Source organism: Tupaia chinensis, unplaced genomic scaffold (genome assembly GCF_000334495.1).
Source record: "Tupaia chinensis unplaced genomic scaffold, TupChi_1.0 Scaffold000066_1, whole genome shotgun sequence".
NCBI lineage: Eukaryota > Metazoa > Chordata > Mammalia > Scandentia > Tupaiidae > Tupaia > Tupaia belangeri.
The window spans coordinates 10,198,818-10,205,443 of NW_006159525.1; positions in this window are offsets into that span (position 1 = coordinate 10,198,818).

Genomic DNA, 6,626 nt, shown 5'->3' on the forward strand with positions numbered 1-6,626 from the left:
AACTACAAGGCCGAGGCCGTGGGGCCAGCTCCATATTGCTTTTCAGGTCACCCTTTATATCCTCTTCATCATTGCCCCCCACACACTCATATTCAAACAAGCTGTGTGAGTGTGTAAATAGAACCATCTGCAGGGTTTGTGCTCTCAACCACATTTAAGATTACTAACTTGTTTCTAAACCTTTTCTCAGAGAGCGACGATGTTGGCCTTTAACCTGGTCACGCGCAGGGTGTGTTTCTGGGCAGCTCTGACACCAGAAGGCGTAGAGCCATAAGCACCTCCACACTGGTCACTGGTACGAGTGTGGCCTGGGTGGGATGGTGGCCCACACCTCTGTTCTAGGGTGACACATTTCCACATTGACATTATAAAAGTCATCTTTAATAATGGCTTGATGGTTAAAGTCTCTGGAACTCCCACGGCCAATCAAGCAGTTCTTGCACTGGGTGGCCTGAAAAAAACCACGCTGGGACCGTGTGTGGACCCAGAATCCTGTTGGGATGAGAAAACGAGGAAAAGGGATTGTGATGTGACTATGCCCTATGGGGGTGTTTTTCCCCCTCGCTCTCTCTCTGGCAAGTGCACAGGCTGTCTGGCAAATGGGAGAAAGAGAGAGAGAGAAAAATCTTTTGAACTCTCGGTTACGTACAGCCCTGGGTTAGGTACAATGACTAAAGAATGAAGAAGATACACTTTGCCCGAGAGGAATGGGTGCCCCTCGTCCTTGTATGTTGTATGGCTCCATCCCTCATACAGGAGTGCGTCACCTTCAGAAGACTGCCACCAGGGCCTCTGCTAGAGACCCCGACTATGGGAACCGGCAGTTAGCATAATGGCTATGTTGCTGGACTCCCACGTAGTCGACCGTGGTTCGTGTCCCGGACCCAGTGGCTTAAAACTCACGCCGGGCGCGTGTGTGTGTGTGCCCAAGATCCCGAGAGGAGAATGGAGGAGAAGGGATTGTGGCGTGGCCATACCCCCTGGGGGGTGATTTCTTGCCTTCTGTCTCTATGTCTCTCTCTGTCTGTCTGGCACACGTGCCCTATAGCAAAAATCTCCCCCCTCCAAAAAAAAAGACCTCGACTATGATATAAATGGGACCCCACAGACAAGTGGTGCACAACCTGAACCTCCTTACCAAGCATCACTGATCGAATACCATCTTGACCAAAGAACACTAATGCTCAAACTATGCCCGCATTGCCACTCCTCGAGAGGAAAGCGAGGCTTGTATTTTCCTGCCTTCCCTTACGTATTCCTGCCCCATTCGTTGTGTGCCTTTCCCTAAGGACTTGGCGCTTTTCCACCCTTGGCTCTTCAGGGTATACCCTGCTCTCTGTGGGGCATAGTCCCTGGCCTCCAAGGAACAGAGCCCTGCTGCCAAGCTTACAGCCATGCGTAGTGATAAGCCACAGGGGGACAGAAGGGGGCTGGTTAGAGTAGCGCTCCATTTCTGCAATCCCTTCAAGCATGTTTTCTCTGTCTGTCTCTGTCATCTGTGCGCAACGAGGCTTCTCGTCTCTTCGTTTCTTACCCCAGTCTTACAAATCACAGAACATCGGTCCAGCAGCAGGGAATCAGCTTGACCTTTGCCTCTGAGCACTGTAACCACAACAGTGAGTGTGCGTGGATTGCAGCATAGGAGGAGGGTAATTTGCTCTGAGATAAAGAATTCCAGTGAACTTTTTTTTTTTTTTTCTGATTTCCCTTTAGAATAAATTGATGGTATGGGTAAAGGTTAGGGCATCTTGGTTTCTACTTTTCCATTGTAAGAAATTAGATTGAAAATGTAACAACCTACTCAGTAGTCTCTAGGCCGGTTCCTGTGTGTGGAGTGCCTGGCTGGACCAGTGTGATTAGCATTTCCAAGTAATTCCTGGCAACGTTTTCCTTCGTCTGGGGCATGAGAAGGGGCTCTTCTTGGGCGGAGAGAAAGGTCTAAATGTTAAGTAGCCATCACTCGTGTCCACTCCTCAGCCCACTCTAATCTGGATCCTGTCACACTATCAAAGTTCCGTCTGGATTTGCCTGTCCCTGAACTCAGAATACTTTTCATCTTGTTAAAATGCTTTAAAAGAGGGAGGAAGGAAGGAAGGAAGGAAGGAAGGAAAGAAAGGAGGGAAGATTGATAGATAAAATAGATGGATAATCCTCCTCCTCCCTGTATTCTTAGCTCACCTTGGCTTGATGACCTTGTTCACTCTCTCTTTCCTTGGCACCCACAGGGCAATTTCCTGATCATCTTCCTACTGCCCTGGCTCCCCATTTAGGGCTCCTTGGGGGAGGAAGGGCTCTTCTTCCTTGACCCTTTTCTGAGTTTCAGGAATGTCCTTCCAACAGCCTACTTGACATTTCCATGTAGATGACACACAAATATTCCCAGTTCAACATGACTGAATCTGAAGCCACAGTCCTTCTTGAACAAAACAATCCCAGCAACAAACCTTCACCACCACCTGGTCACTCAGGCTAAAACCTGGAACAATTCTTGGCCATACCCATCCCTTACGTCCTAGATTGAATCAATCATTCTCTTCTAAAAATCTGTCAAATTCATTAACTTTTTTCCACTTCCATTGCCACACCTAAATCCCAGCATCACCTCCCCTCTGCCTATTACAATAGCTTCTTCTCCGGTCTCCCCTCCCCATTGTCCCCCCTTTCCAGGCCGACTTCCACACTGCAGTAAATCGTACCCTCACTCCCCTGCTTAGAGCACTCTTTTAGTCAGGAGAAAGTCCAGAACTATTGGCAGGTCCTATAATGCTGGGCAAGACCTGAGCCTCCTCAATTTGCAGTCTTACTATAAGTATTTCCCTTTCTTTCACATTGCTTTTGCCTGAAATTCTCTCTGCCCCCACTTTCATGGCCAACTCTTGGTCAGACTCTAGCTAGCTCTTAGCCAGGTCTCCAAGGATACCTTCCCTGATCCACCATCTAGGTCAAGATCCCTCTGCAATAAGCTGTCTTTCACAACACCTCTCACCATGACAAACAGAACATATGTCTTGTTCTTCACCACCTACAAATGCCTTTCAAGAAGGAACAAGCCTATTCAACTGAAGGACCTCTGGCCGCTGAATGTCTTAAGGAGTGTGTGAAAATTCATGGGAGAACCAAAATGGCCTACCAAACCCAGTGGCAAGGAAATAACAACACTGGAGTCCTTGGGGCCCTTGCAGAAATTTGAGCAGGTGGGAAAGTTTGGGTTGGAGTCACGGGATTGAACAGCATAGGGGGGACTGAGTGTGATGATTGGGAAGGGCTTTTGAAGAACAGTTAGCATTTATAACAAAGAGACTCATTTACCCAGGACTCTACAAGAGATCCGTTTATCTATGTGAAAGACCACTCCCTGAGAACCTCAACTCCTGTTAAACTTGAGTCCATAAAGAATTTTTATTCCAAGCAACGAGCTACAGGTGGCAAGAGAAAGATCTGCACTGACGAGATGAAGGTGAAACCTGGAGTGATGGGGCTGTGCTATCTGACTGCACCACCTGCAGATTCGCAGAGGAAGTGGGGCGCAAAGCAGGAAGCGAGAGGAATGGCAAGGGGAGATGCAGAAGTGGCCAGGGACTCCTCCCTGAACGCTTTTCATAGAATGAGCAGGACCCCAGGCTGACAGCAAATGCTGGTAAATTTCACCTTGGAATTTCCCCAAGATCGATCATTAGCTGACAGTTTATGCCATGTTCCCAACAAGGTGCTATTAAAGGGCATTTATAGCAAACCTACGTATTCCCAGGCACACCCAGATGGGAATAAATTCTAGAGCTGTGAAAGAGGTAAATCCAGCATTGGCAGGGCAGGAGCCTCCGGGTCTGCCGCTGCCTGACCAGCCTATGGAGCTCTGCTTTTATCAGTTTCTAGACGTGCTCTCCAAACAATAATAGTAAATGTTTGCTTAGTTAAGAAATAAAGTTTCAAGTCCCGGACCTGGCAGCTTGCTTTCTCACTCTCTCTCTCTCTCTTGCTCTGTCCTTCTCTGATAAAATAAAAATAAATAAATAAATAAATTTGAATAAAATAATTCTCTATAAAAAAAGGAAGAAAGTTTCATTCTAGTAAATCAGAGAAGCCACAAGTTCATTGAAAGGATGCTAAGCCTTTAGAGCAGAGTCACAAATATTTCCTGTGAAGGACCAGCTTGTAAAACTGTTGGACACTTAACCTACTGGCCCTATCACTTCTTTTTCCCCCTTCCTTCCTCTCTTCCTCCTTCCCTCCCTCCTTCCCCCTTTCCCTTTAAAGCCCTCCAACAATATGAAAACCATTCTGAGCTCAGGGACAGACAAACCGGGCCGAGGGCCACAGTTTGCTGGCCCCTGCTTTAGAACAGGGAGATAGAATAGTATTAAAATTAATATTAATATTAATATATAGAATAGTATTAATATTAATATTAATATTAGACCATACTTTGCAAGTGCTCGTGATATTTCCTTTTCTTAATCTCTATGTCTGCCAATCGTCTAGAATACTTCTTTCTCCAAGGGAATGTATAGTAGCTGGTCTGAAAAGATAATTCCAAGGGTTTCTTGGAACCACCATATGTAAATGCAAAAATGACGCTAGGGACCACCATCTAAACAAAGGTTTCCTGAGAACGCATCGGCAGGAACTTAAAATCCGTGCTCTCTTTTTGAAAAACTCATCATAGAGCACATGCGTGCATGGGTGTGACACGAGAGAGCGAGGGAGAGAAGAACGAAGAACGTTCCTCCACAGGATCTGGTCACGGTGTGCTCACTACCTTCAGTCCTCCAGCCCGTCAGGCCCTGGGCACTCACAGGCATGGCTGGCATGTTTCAGGCTGGCCTGGGGACTCAAGCCGTGGTCACCGTGTGAGAGCGGGCTTCTCCGAGCAGCACATTACTGCTGTGCCATGATGCTGACCCATAACGTTAGTGCTGCTGAGCTGGTGGGCCCATGGTGTTTTCTCCATAACTGGAGAAAACTCATAACTCTTTTGACTCCTGCAGAAGTCAGAAAAAAAACTCTCTTTAACTTGGGGAGGGGGAAACACACCTTTCTATGTTTCTACCACACCTGGGTACAGTTACATGCGCAGGGACCCCAGCTATCAGTGCGGGGACTATAGGTATGAGGAGTTTGCTATCCCGGCAACTGTATGTGATACGGGAAGGCAGAAAATAAACAAATATGGTCATCTCGGGTACATCCAGAGGATACAATGAGAGTGAGAGTAGGTGAGCATGAAGGAGGGGGAAAGAATCGTGATGGTCAGGGAAGAGCCTCAGAAGATATAGACAGAGTGTGAGAGTGTGAGGTCAAAGGAGCTGGCTTGTTGGGTGCTTCCTCTGGGCATGCCCTCCTTACAGCCCAGTGGGGATCAGGGTAGAAGCCTGGGAGTGAGTTGTGCTCTCCAGACCCTCCTCTAGTGTGCTCCTAAGAAGTGGAGGGGTGAGTAGTGGCAGATAGGGTACAGAGGGGAATGTCTGGGTTTAGCAAGCTAGGGCTTGGCGCTATGTGGGCTGGTCGGGTGGCTTTCCTCCCTGTCACTTGCCTTGGCAGGGGTGCCCACCAGCAGTCATCTCTTGTACTTTCTTGGCTTCTCTGATTTTTGGCATAGGACCATGGCCTAGAAGCTGAGAGCAACCATCTTGGTCCCATCTCTCCCCGTTTGCATTGAAGTTTCTGAATTAAACTCTTCTCTCCTTCAAAAGCAGTTTCTATTATAAGTGGCTTTTTCTTTCCTGATTCAATTCTAACTGACATACACCCTGAGTGCCAAATCATGCTGGAGGGGATTTAGAGGAAAGGGAGAAGGCTGGAGGCTGGGGATTTGAGGTGAGGGAGAGGACTGAACAGGGCAGGAGAGTAGGCAATGAGCAAGACCAGAAAGAAAGACAGGCCTAACTAAGGCTGTATAAGTAATCATAAATTTTAGAATAGCGTGGTCTGAGAAAAACCCCAAATGGCAAACGGGTAATTTGGTAACTGTTAGTCAACACCTGAAGGGTTATTTGATTTCTATCTACTCTGAGGACAAAGAAAGATCAATGTCAAACTCTAGAAGCATTCTGGTTAGCTACACAGGAAAACTCCCTGAGTACAGAGAGGGGTTGAACACTACAGAATCTGTAATCTTATACTTACAGATTCTTGTACTATCTTAGACGACAAGGAATGATTTTTGGCTGGATATCTCATTTGAACATAATTGTAGGTATCCCTACGAGGGATAAGCACAATTATGGCTCATTTGAGCTTCATATCTATATCCATTGTTTGATCATTTGAGACCTTGATACTCCCCCCCCCCTTTTTTTTGGCCAGAGGGCATATGTACATGCCAAAGAGAGAAAGAGAGAAGGGAGAACACACCCTCCAATAGAATTAATGCATCAAATCAGGGCGTGGTCACTCGCAATCCCTTCTCCATTCCTCTATGCTGTCAGGATTTGGGGCATGCATACACATGCGCCCGATATGTTTTTCAAGCTGCCAGAGCTGTGACTCGAATCACAGTCGGCCATATGGGATCTGGTCCACTTAACCACTAGGCTATAGAGCCAATCCTTGTACTTTGATTCTAATGCCGTATGTTGATTACTCTCTGTGTGATCGGAAAATCCAGTCCATCAAACGGCATAATATGA